Source organism: Thamnophis sirtalis, unplaced genomic scaffold (assembly GCF_051295495.1).
Source record: "Thamnophis sirtalis isolate CommonGarterSnake01/CBP01778 unplaced genomic scaffold, rThaSir2_p1.2 scaffold_3, whole genome shotgun sequence".
Lineage (NCBI taxonomy): Eukaryota > Metazoa > Chordata > Lepidosauria > Squamata > Natricidae > Thamnophis > Thamnophis sirtalis.
The window spans coordinates 90,723,627-90,740,484 of NW_028261383.1; the positions used below are offsets into that span (position 1 = coordinate 90,723,627).

The 16,858-nt window shown below is 35.9% G+C and overlaps 1 protein-coding gene across 4 annotated transcripts in view; it reads right to left on the reverse strand.

Moving 5' to 3' along the window:
- The window catches only part of CNOT6 (CCR4-NOT transcription complex subunit 6), a 51,007-nt gene extending 37,523 nt beyond the window's left edge, over nucleotides 1-13,484 (reverse strand). Inside the window, exon 1 of one of the 4 annotated variants that reach the window (XM_087709485.1) lies at nucleotides 13,340-13,484. The gene's annotated coding sequence lies outside the window, so the exon portion shown is untranslated. Of the gene's footprint in view, nucleotides 1-10,893; nucleotides 11,010-12,873; nucleotides 12,899-13,149; nucleotides 13,229-13,339 lie in introns of those variants that run through there. The other 3 variants (XM_087709487.1, XM_087709484.1, XM_087709486.1) reach the window with 3 other exon arrangements.
- Between the last annotated feature and the right edge of the window lie 3,374 nt (nucleotides 13,485-16,858).

Genomic DNA, 16,858 nt, shown 5'->3' on the forward strand with positions numbered 1-16,858 from the left:
ACTACCTGTATTTGAAAAAATATGTGGTGTAAAATGGTGGGCTAACTATGAAAATACAGCTATATCTATTTTAAGCCCAGAAAAGCAAATGTATTGTACATCTAGCACCTTATACCTGCCCAACATATAATCAATGCTATCAACCTCAAGAAACTACTTACAGTGAACACAGAAAGTATAACCTGCCCTGGGAGGCTTCACAGCAAGAATTACAGGCCATTCTCCTATGCCTATGATTCACTGGATTAGGAAAAGCTTAACAAACGAGGCTCAATTTGAGTGTCTGAGGCTCAACAATAGAAGGCTATCCATGCCAAAAACAATAAAAACATACACATAGATTGAAAAGTTGTCTCTTAAGCATCTAGCATTTATGCAATTAGTAGACTCTGTTTTAAATTTAATATGAAGACAGGTTAATCTAAATTGGGTGCAAAATACCACATAATATAAAAGAGTAAAAAAAGCTGCAGCAGATTCCTTTTTACAAGATTTTAATTTTTAAGGCAAGAAATCAAAACAGAGACCATTTAGATTTCATTAGCTAAAATGTGGTCAGAGCAGTTGATGTGTCTTTAATTAGTCTATCTTTGCATAGTCCACAATTATTTGATACAGTGAAATCATGTGACATAATTTTGATTCAGATTTTATCAATTTGAATGTTTACTGTTGTAATATTTCACTAATATTATGTAATCTGATATGGAAATGATATGGAATGTAACATTAGTGATAAAATTTCTTTGTACAGAACAATGTTGTTTCAAAGAAACAAAAAGCAACTTTAATTAAACCCAAGACTACATACTATATCTCTCTAATTTCCTCACAACTCTCTTACTTTCCATCCTAAGAGGAAGCAAAATAGACCGATCAATTCACTTGTAGGAATTCCTGTACAAATTTGTAGTTTGTAGTGTTGCAGGTTTGACTTTTGGGCATTTAACAACATTAGTTATCTACATATTTATGCATTTCTTTAACTGCATCATCTGGGGGGGAGGAATCATGAAGCTATGCATTTCAGACTTTAAGTCTAGCTTAAAACTCTACAGGATATTGAAGACTGATAGACATTGGTGGATTATTTGTTGCAAAACATAAGCAAATTCCCTTTTCCATTTCATTTCAGATTTTATAAATCATGTATCCATAAATATGATTAACAGCCATATTAATGTAGCCAAATAAGTTTTGTATTTTTCATTTTCTGCCTAATTTTAATTTTTTTCTTCCTTTAAGTTTTTTTAAACACAATTCTACATTTCTGATCTACAAAATATATAGGAAAGTTCACAAAATGTGGTTGAATGGATACTTCCCTTCAAACATTGAGCTACTGAAAACTCAATTACTTGAATCTTCAATTATGTTTTAGGTTTACATATTACATTACAGTACTATTTATTCAGTTGTTTGTATATTCTAAACAATCAACTATTCCTAGTAGATCTAAATTAGATGGAAGAAATACCAAAAAAAAATCACTATAAAGTTAATAGCATTAGTAATTACCTATGTTTCATGAATTCAGTCAATTTAATAAGGTCTCAGCCATAACTAGATATTCAGTAAGCAATGTGGTGGATTTAACTCTAATTGCCTAATTATACTTGTCTTATTTTGTATACACAAACTAAAATGGATGAGGAAATTCAAAAATAATGGGAAAAAAACAAATCATACCATATTAGCTTTTGGAAGCTCACTAGCCAGGATTACCCCAAAAAGCAAATCATACTGCAATTCACAGTATCAAAAGCATAAAAATATTAATAGATACCAGGGTACATGTAATTCAATGCACCAAAAATTATTTTACGTTATAATAAATCATGATTAAAAATACTCTTAATTCTGGGCATTGCAGTTCCAAGAGTATGACAATTCCAGTTCAGTGAAAGTTGCATTTGGAAATATCTCCAAAATATGCAAGCACTATATTTTAAATAAATTAGCTCTATGTCAGCAAAAACTAGATTTCAGATATAAATACTAAATTCCAAAGCAACTACAATATAGAGAATATAATATAGCTTGCTAAGAGAAACAAAGAGTTCATTCAAACAGCTCAGCAAATTCCTAGCTATCTTCAATTTTAAAAATAGATACAACTGATTGAGACATTAGATGTTAGCACCCATTAACTTTTTATGAAAGTGATGCTTTTGTGCTATCATAAAGCTCTTATTATTTTTTCACTTCAGTAAGTCCAAACAGAATCCTATTAGAGCACGAAAAGAAATTCTCTTTCTAAATATCATACGGACACTGTAAATGTTATACCATATAACATTTGGAATGAACATTTTAAAAGGTATTTTTGTAAAATAATTATTTATTTTGAATAAAAAGAAAGAGGAGCATCAAGTCTCTAAAGTTCAGGCCTAGCTTCTTGGTACTTCAGGTATATTTACAGTATCCTATGATTTTTTTAAACAAAGATTTTCCCATTGAAGTTCTATCTCCCAATTGCTGTAAAGCTGCCAAATTTACACAATATTTACTGGTAAAAGTGCGCCAGAATATTAAAGAAAGTTTACATTTCTTTGTATTTAACACTCCCTGATGTTAGACTTGCAGTACTCCCAGCCTAAGCCACACTGGAAACAACATATGGCTGATCACTTGGAGAGTTGCAAAAACCACATTAAGAACAAGAGAAAATCCAGTTAGAATAATGTTCTTATTTGGAATAAAAGGAATTTGGGCAAATATGCTAAAAATTGGAAATCTTAAGAACTTATTTGCACTGTTTTAACTACTTAAGGCAGAATATTTGAAATCCTACCATTTTTACTGCTGTATACCAAAGATTTTCAAATAATTCATATTTATTGGTGAAGTAAATTAAGCCTTCTTTAGAAAATAAAAAAAATTGAAAGTCAAGGTCACCATCTCTAACATGGAGCTCAATCACCAGAGTGAACTTTTACAATAAAGCCTATTAATGTAATACAATTTAAAATTGTACTTCATTTTCTTTTTTGCTCTTAAATCAGAGTTAAAATCCAGTTAATCATTATGAACTTTATAATTAATTCACTTAATAATCTGTGGAAGAAGTAATAGGTCCATAAGCTGTATGCAAGGCAAGAAAGATAAGAAAATGGAGGTGATAACAGAATACCTAAAACAGCAATCTGATTTGCACAACATGTTCAACTATAGGTTTTCCTGGTTTAGCATATGTGTGGACCTCATTGTTAGTAAAATGTAATTTATGGCTTAACAATAACCTTCACAATTGTAGCTTATACACTAAATCATAGTTAGGCAAAGTATGTTTTGCATATGCAAATCTAGTCAAAAGCTTCACACAATAACAGAAGCCAAAAACCACATAACTTAGCATGATGCATGAACTCAGCATGATGTATCAGGCAGCCTGCCTAGGAGAGGTAGTGATATAAGGAAAAACAATGGTTCCTCTAGGAATCATAAAGTTCCTTCTGTCATTTTTAACTTTAAATTTCATCAGATCACTTGGGAGAACAATCAACAAGAAAGGTGGAAATACCAAACAAGTGATAAGTTGAATTGATCTATTACACATTAGATCAACAGGCCAACCAATCCAACTCTGGCACATCAATCAGATCATACAGTAGCCTAGTTAGAGGTTGAGAGTTGAAATCAAGAATACATATATGCCAACAATACAAAGAACACAGGGAGAAACAAGAACTGTCCCTTTGGATCAGTCATTATGTGGCATATATAATTTCTAATATCCAAACAACATGTGTAGAATGTAATTATATCTGTATAGTGTCTTAATAGCTCAAGTATTTCAAATAACAATATATACATTTTCTGTCTCTTATCTTTCCCAGTTGCATAATTGTCATCTGTCAATTGTCCACAACCTCAAAGGCATTTGAATCTGGCTCTTAAAAAGAACTTTAATTGTGATGGGGAGATTAATGAATTTATATAATTGGCTGGTTCCCCTCTGGAATAATTAAACTGAATTTATATAGATTTAGGAATAAGACCTTTCTTATTCTGATAATCAATGTCCAGGAGCCATTCTCTAATTACTTTCTTAGTCTGAATAAATTCAAAAAAGCTGTGAGAAGTCAAAAGAAAAGCCACAGGAAGGGAGGGTTTTTTAAACCATGTAGTTTATCACATAGGATGTATGGAATCAATGGAAGCCGCTGGAATATAGTGGCACTTGACCCAGTAATTAATAATTACTAACCAAGCTCTTAACCTACTTTTGGATATGCATTTTGAGACATGGAACAGAATTCTGATCAACTTAGTTTGCATCATTTCCATTTACCCATAATTTGGGCAAGGACTTAGCTGGGAACCATAAAGCAGCTGAGCCAGAGATTTAGCTGTTAATAGTTTTACAGCCACAGGGATACCTTCGTCTTTAGTGTGAAAGAACTTTAGAATGGCTAAAATATTCACGACATGACCTCATGTCTTGAAGATCAAACCTAAGTATTCAAAAAACATTCTCCTGCTCAGTTCCTTGGTCATCTGTTATCCAGTGGAGACTCCTAAATGTTTTATCAAAGACTGTTATTTTGGTCTTTTAATGGTAACCAATCAGAAGTTGATATTCCCTGCAGTAGCACACTAAGGTGTTAAGAATGTGGTTAAGGCCAGCTGCAGTGGGGAAATAATGATTGCATGAAGTAATAAAGGGACATTCACATGTGCAATTCTGAGGGGATAAAAGCTTGGGTCTTGAGTTCTTTAGCACTGATTACATGATACATTAAATAGGGTAGGGACAATGATACATCCATGCCCAACATTTCTCTGTGCTGAAATTAGCTTAGATGGTAGATCCTGAATCTGTCTTTGAGAAATAGTAATCTCAAGACAGTACTAAAACATTTGAGTTTTGCCCATAGGAGAGGCCTTGAAATTAAATCAAACGCCAATTTAAAATCAGCAAATGTCAGGTGTGAAAAACCAGATCCACATGTGAAGAGTTCAATAAAGAGTACTTTATTGTTCATGCCTATTTTACAGGAATCTTCCTAGACTGATGATTGAACCTGGGCTAGACTAGATCAATGGCATTCAAGGATGTGTGAGAAAGACCTTGGCCTCTTGACCTACGTAAAGATTCCAGACTAATTTCTGGCTTGACCTAATCTGGCGTTAGGTATTTGTGCATTGCATTGTTTAAACAATTTACAAGCAGAGTAGAGCTCTTTTAGCCATCACATACTCATGTTCTATACCATCTCCTAGTTCTATAATTTATAATTATTTTAGATTATTTGGCAACCTGTTTTGTAGGTCTGATTAAAAGAAAACTAGTTTTTAAGATGATGTGACTCCATAGAATTTATCAGAGTTCCATGTAACTTCTTCATCTCTGGAAAACTGTACTCAAAAGTTATCCTACCCATAGAAATAAAAGCACAAACTTTATGTGTCAAATGGAATAGAAAAGTGTTTTTCTCTTTAGGAATCTCCTATATAGACATACTACCTATGCTTTGGGTTAGGTGGGTAAGGGTAACTGTTAAGAACTTCTATTTGGTTTTGCAGACCAGTTCCTCCTAATATTCTGATTGGAAACATGAGACCTAGCATGGCTTAATGATTAATGTGCTGGATGAAGAGTATAAAGACACAGGTTCTAGTCCTCCCTTAGGCATGGAAGCCAGTTGGATGACCTTGGCATAGTCACTCCCTCTCATCCCAATCAATGTCAGGCATTGCATTAAGCTGGTTTACTCACTACATCATGCATGGATAAGCTTCACTGAAAGAACTAAATGGGCACAATGCAAGTCAAGCAATCTGTGCAACCAAGCAAGAAACACACTAATAAAAACAACAACCCTGTTTTGATTGGAAGAATTTCTTAGATATTAACACTTTTAAAGACTGAGAATGCAGTCAGCATATGTAAAATGATATGCTTATTTTCTTTGTAGTATTATATTTTTGTGATATGGAAAATGATAAGAAACTTAAAATAGCTTTTAAAGAAAATGCCTTCCCTCACCAGCTCTACATGGGAAATTTAATAAAATTATATGCCTAGCTGAATCTACCCTTTGATGAGGGTTCAATTGAACCCATCCTGCATGTGCTGTTACACTGTGATATTCAAAAAAGTCTAATCTTTCCTCTGTCATCCTATATTCCAGGTTGGCCTGAGGAATTTTAAGACCATTTTCTTCTCTTAGATATGAAAATTCCGTTACAGTAAAATAAGGCAATATAATAAAATCACAACTTTTTGCTTTTTCAGAATAATATGAACAAGCCTTTTCTATAAAGATCTATCAGTCTAACTGTTAAAACCCAAAGTCAGAGTTTCATTATTCTCCATAACAAGCACGAAGTTCAGAAGTGGCGTCCATGTGAAAACAAAGGTAGAGAGTGACAGAGAGAGTCGGAAGTCAATGTTTCTTTTTTTTTCTTATCTTTCCTCACTTTTCCTTCCCCTTTCCCTCTCTCACTGCTTTCCTATTTACTTTGTATTTTGTATTTTACATTACTTTATAATGCAATAAAAATGTTAATGATGATTAAATAAAGAACTGAAAAAAATATAGATATGAAAATTTATACAAGTGGACTTGTAACAACATTTTGTGTTATAGCCCTGCATGTGCATAAACAACTGGTCTCAAGCTTATGTTAGTTAATTACTTCATATTTGTATCTAATAATTCTCGTAGATGCTGTGATTTATATACAACTTTTAAATTTTAATAGGATGATCTATGCTTTTTGGTCAAATCCTTTTATAAATTGAGTATTTATTTCTCCTTTTTGATTGAGATACAACTTTTATTCAAGAATTTTAGTTGCACTGTCGTATCACTTATTTGTTTAATAATAACATATTTGTACACTTGGTTTTATTGCACCCTTTCTCTCTACCATTTTTTAAAATTTGGATTGATAATTGACTGACATAAATAAATTAATCTTATAGAAAAATACTTGGTCTTTAAGAAAACTTCACCAAAATGCAAGCATTCTTGGATAAATTACAATATTATTTTTTTAAAAAGATATAGGAATCTTGAATTGTTTTATAGATAACAATACCTTTTGATATAATGGTGGATAGCAATATGAGTTATATCTGCAAGACCTGGTGTATTATAGTTTAAGATGGTAAAACACTAAAGGATTTTTACTATTATGGTTTACATTGAGTCTTTGACATATTTCCAATAATTACCTGAAATGACAAAATCCAGAAAAGTGTAAAGTAATGACAATCTTGGACATAATGAAAAACAGAAAAAGGAAATAGATCACTTCTGTGTTAAGAAGACATGACATCCAACAAGACAAGCTGTCTTTCACTAGATTCTATGAACCTATATAAAAATGGCCCCATAGTAGAGATCATGTAACACTGAAAAAATTCTTTCAAAAAGCAGAAGAAAATATTATATTGAAGCGACTAAACCTTAGTAGGAAAGAGCATAACTGTTGGGGGCAATATGCTGACTCTGTAAACCGTGTAGAGAGGGCTGTAAAAGCACTATGAAGCGGCATATAAGTCTAAGTGCTAGTGCTATTGCTAATAACTAGTGTTTCCCCGAAAGTAAGACAGGGTCTTATTTTCTTCCCCCCCCCAAAATAAGACAAGGTCTTGTTTTCTTTTGACCCCCGAAATAAGTGCTTGGCCTTATTTTCGGGGAGGTCTTATTATTTTTGAGGCGCAGGAGGCAGTGAGTGTGGTCACCTCATGGCTGTTGCTGTGTTGCAATATTTTCAGGGAGAGCTTGTTTTCAGGAGAGGGCTTATTTGAGCCCATGCGCTCAAAAGCCCGATTGGGCTTATTATCCCGAGGTCTTATTTTCAGGAAAACAGGGTATAAATACATATGCAAGCAATTTCCAATCTTAAGTAGTAGAAATAAATAATAGAAAAATGAGGAACTGATATTCGAGTAAACAGATGTTGTGGTAATAAACAAGAAAGCTATTTCCAGCGCACAACATAAATGAATTTAGTTTTCTAGCAAAATACAGCCCCAGTTAAGCTTCTTTCCAGACCTAATTATGTTATAAGTAGACTGTGCTTCAAGCAATTAAGAGAGACAAATAGTATTGATAGTAAGCGGATGTTGGACAGGAGATTGTCCACATGGACATTTGTTTGTGCACCTATTACAAAAACAAAACTGAGTGAAATTAATATTTGGCTTAAGACTCATGTAAAAATTGAAATTCTTTTCAGAGTAATTAAGAAACTTCATATTGCATCATGCAATTTCTCTCTTACACAAAGAACAGAATGTTTCCCCCATTCAAATTCTATGTTATCAAATACGGTTTATTATAACTTTGATTCTGAAACCTTGTTACACACATTATATAATATCCTACAATTTATTAATGGTGTCTAAACACAATATAGAAAAGCAAGGACGAGTTATTGACTTCTCAATTAATTTGCCAGCAAACTCCTGCAGCAAACATCAGTGCTACACTTTTTTTTTCAATTTGTGGCAATATAGCAAAACATAATAGGTACTGTATTAGAGTTCTGAGGTTCAGCAAGCTTCATGTCATGCAACAATCTTAACAACTGTCCACTACAGTATAAAAAAGATTTTATATTGCATAAAAAGATGCAATTTCAATAAACTACTAATGTTTGTAGCCTGCTACCAAGGATTACAATATTAAAACAGAATTCTACGCTATCCATTACATTTACTTTCATTAATTTTCATTGAGAAAATTTGGTTTCTCAAATGTTAATTATATCAGACCATGATTCATTTTGCTAAAGAAAAATCTGTTTTTCTTATTTGTAGTTTTACATTACTGCAGATTCAGCAAGACATCTAAATAAAAATGCAGTTTTTTTTCTACTGGTGTTAGCATAAACGATTCCCTAAATTTTACACAAATTTTGCTATATCTGTTTAAATGGGAAAATAATTCCTACTTTGCATGTGTCATCCTAGGCCCAATTTTCAATCTAGTTCCCAAAACAGGTAAGTGAACACACATCATTTTTTTTTCATTTGCACTCTTTCCATCTAACACAGGGGAAAGCATCCACTGAAAAAATAGGGATTCAAATGACTAATTTCATATTCTATATCATATTCTACGATATGAATATGATATGATCCTATCCTATTCATATGCAAGTGTATGAGGAAAACTGACTTAGAATTCCAGTTTTGAACATAAAGCTCAAGTTGTCCAGTAAGCATGCAACAAGAAGTGTTCTCACAAAAAATACTTGTTCAAGAGTGGTTGTTTGAACTTATCAAAATGTTTGCTTTCTGAAAAAGAAAACTAAGCATTAATCTATTTTCAGCTTTTTTAGGAAATATATTTAGCTCGCCAAGACTAAATTGTCAAATTTATTTTTAAGCTAGACATTCTGGGGAATTATTAATGCTTTTTCTCTGAATAGTCATTTTGAATCATAAGCGCTTTAGGAATAGAAATATACAAGTTTTAATATAAAGGTAGTCCTCAACTTACAACAGTTCATTTAATGATTGTTCAAAGTTATAACAGCACTGAAAACAGTAACTTATGAACAGTTTTCACACCATTTGCAGTATCCCTATAGTCACATGATTAAGATTCAGGCACATGTCAACAGACTCATATTTATGATGGCCACAGTGCCCCGGGATCATTTGATCACCATTTGTGATTTTTTGAGAAGCAAAGCCAATAGGGAAGCCAGATTCATTTAACAACCATGTTACTAATGTAAGAACTGCAGATTCACTTAATAACTGTGGCAAGGTCATAAAATGGGCAAAATTCAATTACTAAGTTTGCTTAGCAGCAGAAATCTTGGACTCAATTGTAGTCATAAGTTGAGGACTACCTGCACTGCCTTCCATATATTTCCACAGTTTAACCTAATTTACACTGGAGGATGCTAGTTGTTTAGCCAATCAAAATTAATTTTATTTTTAAACTCATTGTAAATGAATCTAGTTTAAAATTACCTCATTGCTCCACTAAATTACTGTATGTTTTGTAATATTTGTTTAGTATCATATTTCAGTCTGAAGTAACCAGATTGTCTAGAGTATTTTAAGCTTATATCATAATATAAGCTAATATATATTATTTCACTAAGAAATTGTGGGGCTAGCCATTAGATCTGTGTTATATGTGAATCACATCACTATAAATGTGTAAACTATGGATTAATGCAACATATGACTCACTCTCCTGGCTACAATAAATGTTTCATCTAGGTGAGCGAGATTACTAAAAGAGGGCTGGAATGCTTTGCCCCCGACGGTTCATTCAGTTTCTATTTGAAGACAGAAATCACATTCATCATGGAAAATAGACGAGTTCAGACAATAGTATGAAGGATTTCATCCATCTTCATCTACCAATCTGCTGTTTCCATTTTGAACATAGATAATGCAAAAGTCCTTTTTATTTGTCTAATGTAAGATCCAAGGAATTGGTAGCAAAGTTTATAAAGGATTATGTCTTTCCTCTGCTACCAGCATGAGGTATCGTTATGTTAAACACACAGATAGTGAATTTTTGAACATATTATAAATATAGTAATTGCTGGTCTTGCATGAACAAACTTAACTTTCTAAATCAGTCTGTGATAAAGGGAAGATGCACCCTTCCTTCCATCTTCCTTTGTCATTTATGATGCATAAGTCAGTACTTAAAATCATAGGTTAAGGAAGAAACAAAATGGTTCACAATGGATGACAGACCAAAGGAAGAAGGCCTGGTTTCTATGCTTCATGAAGAAAAATGGCTCTTTCAGTAAATATATTGAAAATATCAAGAAATACATATCAGTCATCTTTATAAAAATGAACTGATCCAAGAGATTCAGGTGAAAAAGGAATAAAGCTTTAAACCACATGTGAATGATTTCAAGTATATGAATAAATCTCTAGAGAAGGCTTCATACCTAGCAACACACTACAGAGTCCATTCAAATCAGTAGGGAGAAGACAAGGTGGATAGGTAATTCTGTAAAATTACCCTAGTGAAAATGTTGATAAATCCCCAATTATGACACCTGTTCTAGGATAAAAACAAATGCAAAATACAATACAATCACCAGTCAATATTTGCAAACTTTTCACACAAAACATTAATCCTCTTAAATTTTAAGTCTGTTATCAACCTGATAATTTTGAAATGCCAAAATTTATAATTGTTTAGAACAGTTCCCATCTTCTTCATTGAAATATGTTTAACATAATCACGTGAACACAAGGGTTAAGAGTATAATCATATCATTATCTAGTTTATTAAGATATTAAAAAATCCTGAAATGATCCAGATAACATTTATAATATTTTGGAAAATGTTATCAACGCTCTTGCCACATACCATGTAAGATTAATAATTACACTGTTGCAACAGACAACAGGTACTGATAAGTTAACACAAGTTTATTAGCAAACATTTACAAGTTAAACGCTTACATATTCAAAACGGCCAATATGAAAATAACACTGCATATAGAAATATCACATAAAACATGGCTTCCAAAAATGCAATTTACCATTTTTGTTGTCCAAGTAGGCTTTCCCTTTATTCCCAACCATAAAAAAGTTCAGGTTTCTCACCAACATACTAGCCTTTACTAAATAATTCTCTCTACTCAAAGAACAGGAAACAGTCTTATTTTTAAACTCTAGCCTCAAACATTTGCATTTCAATTCTCCAGCTTATACCTATATGTGGGGTTTGCTGTCTCTGTAGGCCAGCTGTCTTTCTACACATACTCAACTCCTGCCCTTGTTTTATTACACTGGCTAGCACAGCTGCCAATCATTTCAGCTAATGCTCTTTCCTTTCTATTTCAGACACAGACCTTCTATTGTCACATCCGTATTACCAACTAGGCCTTTCAGCACCACCACCGCAAAAACAAGCTTCAGTATTTCACCAACTATGGATCCAGCAATCGGGCTTATTCGTCTGCAAATTTCCTTAAAGCCATAATCTATTTTTCTTTCAGATGGCAGAGAGGAAGAGACATTGTTTTAGAGGTTGGAGTCCCCTCTTTTCCTTTACTTATTCCTAAATAGCCCTAAAGAGTTGCAGCAGCCTTCCATTTGTTTAAACCAGTTTCATCTCATGCCATTATTCCCTCAATTGCTTTGGGTTTTTTTTTTAGTATAAACTGATACTTCAAGGATATCTGTGCACTGGAGCCAAGGGTCTTTTGAGGGGGAGGGCAGACCAAGTTACTTAATGAGCTTCCAAAACGTCAAGGAAAAGCTTCTCCCCCGCCCACCCCTTCTTCCCCTCCTCGCCCCTGCCACCCCAGCTCTTGTCAACAAGGACTGAGCACACGTCACTTCCTCCAGAACCTTCCCATAGCTTCCAGGAAGGCTCACCCGCCCCTTTTAGTGCAAAACATCCATCCTCTTTCGCAGACTCAAAAAACTTTTTCTTCTTAGGGACTCGGATGGTGCTTGCCACCCCCTCAAGAAGGCTCCTCGCTTCCCCTTTAAAAAAAGCCCCGCTTTCTGGATCCAATTCCGTCAGCTTTAAAGCTCCCCGGATCGTCATACACACCACCATATTTCTCCCTCTCTCACACACACAAACACACACACATACTACACACACACACCCCTTCGTAAAGATCTAAGAGACCTTGTACACAACCCTCCCCCGACGGCAATAGATCCCTTTCGAACGAATGGTCGCCAACCCCCGTTTCCTTCCGGTAGTGCTGGCAGCAGCCCCCACCTCGGAGTTTTCCCTTCTCCCCCCCCCCACCCCGCATCCCCTTCAGAATTCCTCACCAACCGCTCCACCCAATTCAAGTCTCCCCCCCCCCCCCCACCTCTCCCGGCTGGCTGGGTCTGGCGTTCGTCCTCATTCCCCTCCCCTCCCACTCTTCCCCTGAGAACAACACCTCTCTTACTCTTCAGAGTAGTAATTCTCGCTTCCTCTTCTTCTTCCACAAACCCGCACTGACTACTACGCCCGGCCCTCGAATACAGCCCCCAACCTCCGCTCACCATCTGCTCCCCTGACCTCCACAACACCTATCATTTCTCCGCCTCCCCCCCCCCCGGACAACCCGACCCAACGGTCGGGTTTCCTCGCTTCCTCCCCAGCTCCGGGATATCAGCGCCCGCTTCCTCCGCCTCTTATCCCCCCCCCCGCCGCCGCCGCCGCCTGCTCCCAGCAGACTCACTTCATTAACCCCGAGGAGCCCCGACCGTTTCCCTCCTTTCCTCGGTTGCCCTCCCGTCTGCCCCCAGGCCGGCCTCCGTCGTTCCCCCCCCCGCCGCCCGATCGATCCTCCAGAGAGGGGGGGGACGGAGGAAGGGAGCGGAACAGCCCCGCCCGCGCCTCCCCCTCCCTTGCCCCCCCTTCCCCCGTACCTGTAACTGCAGCATCCCCGTCTCTGAGCTGCCGGCCTGGCTCTTTGTTTCCTGCCGCGGGCCGGACAGGAGAACTGGCTCCCCCCGCCTCCTTCTTCGCCTCCTCCTCCTTTTCCTCCTCCGCCTCCTTCTCACACTCATTGAAAGCAAACAAGCATCATGGCGGCGGCGGCAGCGGCGACGACGGCACGGGGAGCGCCTAGGCCCGGCCCACATCGCTCGGCTCGGCCGCCCACTCCTCGCCGCGATTGGACGGCTGGCACAGGGCAGGCTCGGCGGCCGGCTATGGCTACGCAGAGCCAGAGGGAAGCGGCCGGAGGACGGGCCTTTAGAGGGACGAAGCGGCGGCGGAGGAGAAGAAGAAGCCGCGTCGAAGAGAAGCGCTTGCAAGTCGAGGCATTGCCCGTCTCGGGAGAGAATTCCCCGGGTTGGGGATGGGTGGGTGTCAGTGGGACCCGAATGGTTGGAGAGACTTCCTATCAAGAAATCTCAGGGCTGTGTTGAGTAGACTTGAAGCTATGGGCCTAAAGATGCATGGGCACTAATATTGGCCTACTCTAGCAAGCAAGAATCGTGTACGCGTAGTCCTCGACTTACAACAGTTCATTCAAAGTTACAACTGCACTGAAAAAAGTGACTCGTGACCTTTTTTACAGTTACGCCCTTTGCAGCATTCCCATGATCACACGATCAAAATTCAGATGCTTGGCAACTGGTTCATACTTACGGCCGTTGCAGTGTCCCGAGGTCATGGGATCCTCTTTTACGATCTTCTGACAAGCAAAGTTAATGGGGAAACCAGATTGACTTAATAACTAGTTATTGACTTATCAATTGCAGCGATTCACTTAACAACTGTGGCAAGAATAGTAAAATGGGACAAAACTTACTTAACAAATGTCTCGCTTAACAACAGAAAATGTGGGGCTCAATTGTGGTTGTAAGCCGAGGGCTGCCTGTACTATGATTGTCGTAATAGATGGTTTTAAAAAGACTGGCTAAGAAGATCAGTGACCATAGTTCGTGGATTTACTTATTGGCAGCGTGCCTTAAACAGCGGGAAGTGAAGTGCCTGGGGTCTGTCACTCCTGCACCAAATCAGCATAGAACCTAATTATTTAAAGGTCTCTCTAGATATTAATTTTTATAAAAATCAATGAAGAAAGCCATGACAAACTCTAATTACTGTACATAAATCAAAAAAATTAAAACCAACAAAAGTACAGGTAATCCTCGACTTACAAGAGTTCATTTACTGACCGTTCAAAGCTATGGCACTGAAAAAAGTGGCATGTTTTTTTCATACCTATGACCATTGCAGTATCCCCATGGTCACATATTCAAAAGTCAGACACTTGGCAACTGACTCATATTTAGGATGGTTGCAAAGTCCTGAATCGTCCCCTTTTGTGATCTTCTGGCAAAAGAAGTCAATGCGGAAGCCACATTCACTTAACACCTGTTATTAACATCTGCAGTGATTCACTTAACTGTTTCAAGGAAGGTTGTTATGGGGCAAAATCATTTACATGTCTGCAGCAGAAATTTTGGGCTCAATTGTGGTCGTAAATTAGGGACTACCTGCATTTACTTACTTAAGTTGGAAAAATATTAAACCATTAATTTGTTTTAATGTAACAGATGAGTTTGTCTCAATGTTTATATCTTTCGTTTTAATATTTGGCTAAGCTATTTTTCAAAGAGAAAATGAATTTAAGAGGACTATAAAAATCAAATGTTGTAAATGCTTGGGGAATTGTTTTAAAAACCATGATTGCTGCAACTTTTCATAAATAAAAAAATGAAACTAATTTTTATTGTATTTAAAAAACATTACAGAAATATCGGGATTTCATAATTCACTTAATTATCACATGAAAATGATCAGGTCATTTGAATATTGCAAAGAAATTACATGCTATTTATTTAAGCCAGTAACTGAAAAAAATCAGATCTTTTTTTTAAAAAAATAGGTCTGTTTAATTGTTTACATTATGCTACAACTAAATTCAATGGTAAGATCATTGGTTGTTGTTAGTCATGAAGTCGTGTCCATCATGACCCCTTGGACAACGTTCCTCCAGGCCTTCCTGTCCTCTACCATCCCTTGGAGTCTATTTAAGCTCAAGGCTCACCTCACTCACAGATCAATGGTATGCAACATAATTTCTAGTTTTCTGAAGTTACAGGTTATAATATTCAGAATTTTGAAAATATTGAATTCATTTCATTAAAGCATTTTAGCTGGACCTTGCCATTAGAAAATGTAAAATATGGGATAGAATATGGTACTGCAATACGGTACCAGAAGGTTTTTTAAATGAAAAGTACATGGTGTTTGTGAATCTGTTTTGTTGCATATATGTATATGATATAATGCCAAATGAGAATGTAATTAGTGGAAAGAATAGGTCTCAGGTTCGTACATTGAATGGAATCTGACTAATTGCCCTAAATATATTATGTAAAATTAATATTGTCAAAGCTTACCAGTTTTTATTCAAAAGAATAATCTTTACTGATCACGTGATCTTGCTTGATAATGTATTCATACACTAATTATTTATTAGTAGTCTGGATGGCCATTAGCGGTGATAAAAAGATACAAAAAGCCTAACCTTTTCCTATCATCTAGCAGTTGTCTAGGCTGTTGCCACCAACTTATTGAAGAAACTATCCTCATCAGGAGACTAATTTTTAAAAGAAAAGTATGCATACAGTATTAGAAATACAATGTAACCTCAAATTTAGTTATCAGCAAAATAAAATAATAAAAGACAAGGTATGAAAAATTATGCTGATTATGTTATAAATAGAAAACCTCAAAAGAATTGACTATATTTAAACATGATCCTTCCTTGAAAACCCTTGGTTCAACTATTGACAATTACATCTATCAACAATTTTTACTGCAAATCTATCTTTATAATATTGCATAATCAGTCTTTTGGCCAGTCCTCATTCCTAAAAATCCATAATTTTTTATTCCAAATCAAGGGTAAATTCTTCCCAAGATGATCATAACATATTTAATACACAATGTTTTCCTTGAGTCTTGTTTTGTTTATTTCACTAAGTATATAGCAAAATGATAATTTTTCTGTACCAATTCCCGAGTTTCACTTCCAATAGTAAGAAAATTGCAAATAATCCTTCCAGTATTATATATGTTTTTAGATAACAATTAAACAAAAATCATTCTTTTCTGTATTAGCTTCATATTAAGATCAGAGGCAGCTAATTTCAATTGCTTAAAGCAACCTCCACTGACATATAACCTCATTCGTCCAGAGAACATGTAAATAATATATTAGAACTATTTCTTGTAAAAAGGTTACTGATTTATTTACCCGTATATACTCGAGTATAGGCCGACTCGAATATAAGCCGAGGCACCTAATTTTACCAGAAAAAACTGGAAAAGTTATTGACTCGAGTATAAGCCTAGGGTGGGAAATGCAGCAGCTACCGATAAATTTCAAAAATAAAAATAGATACTAATAATGCCATTGCCCATTG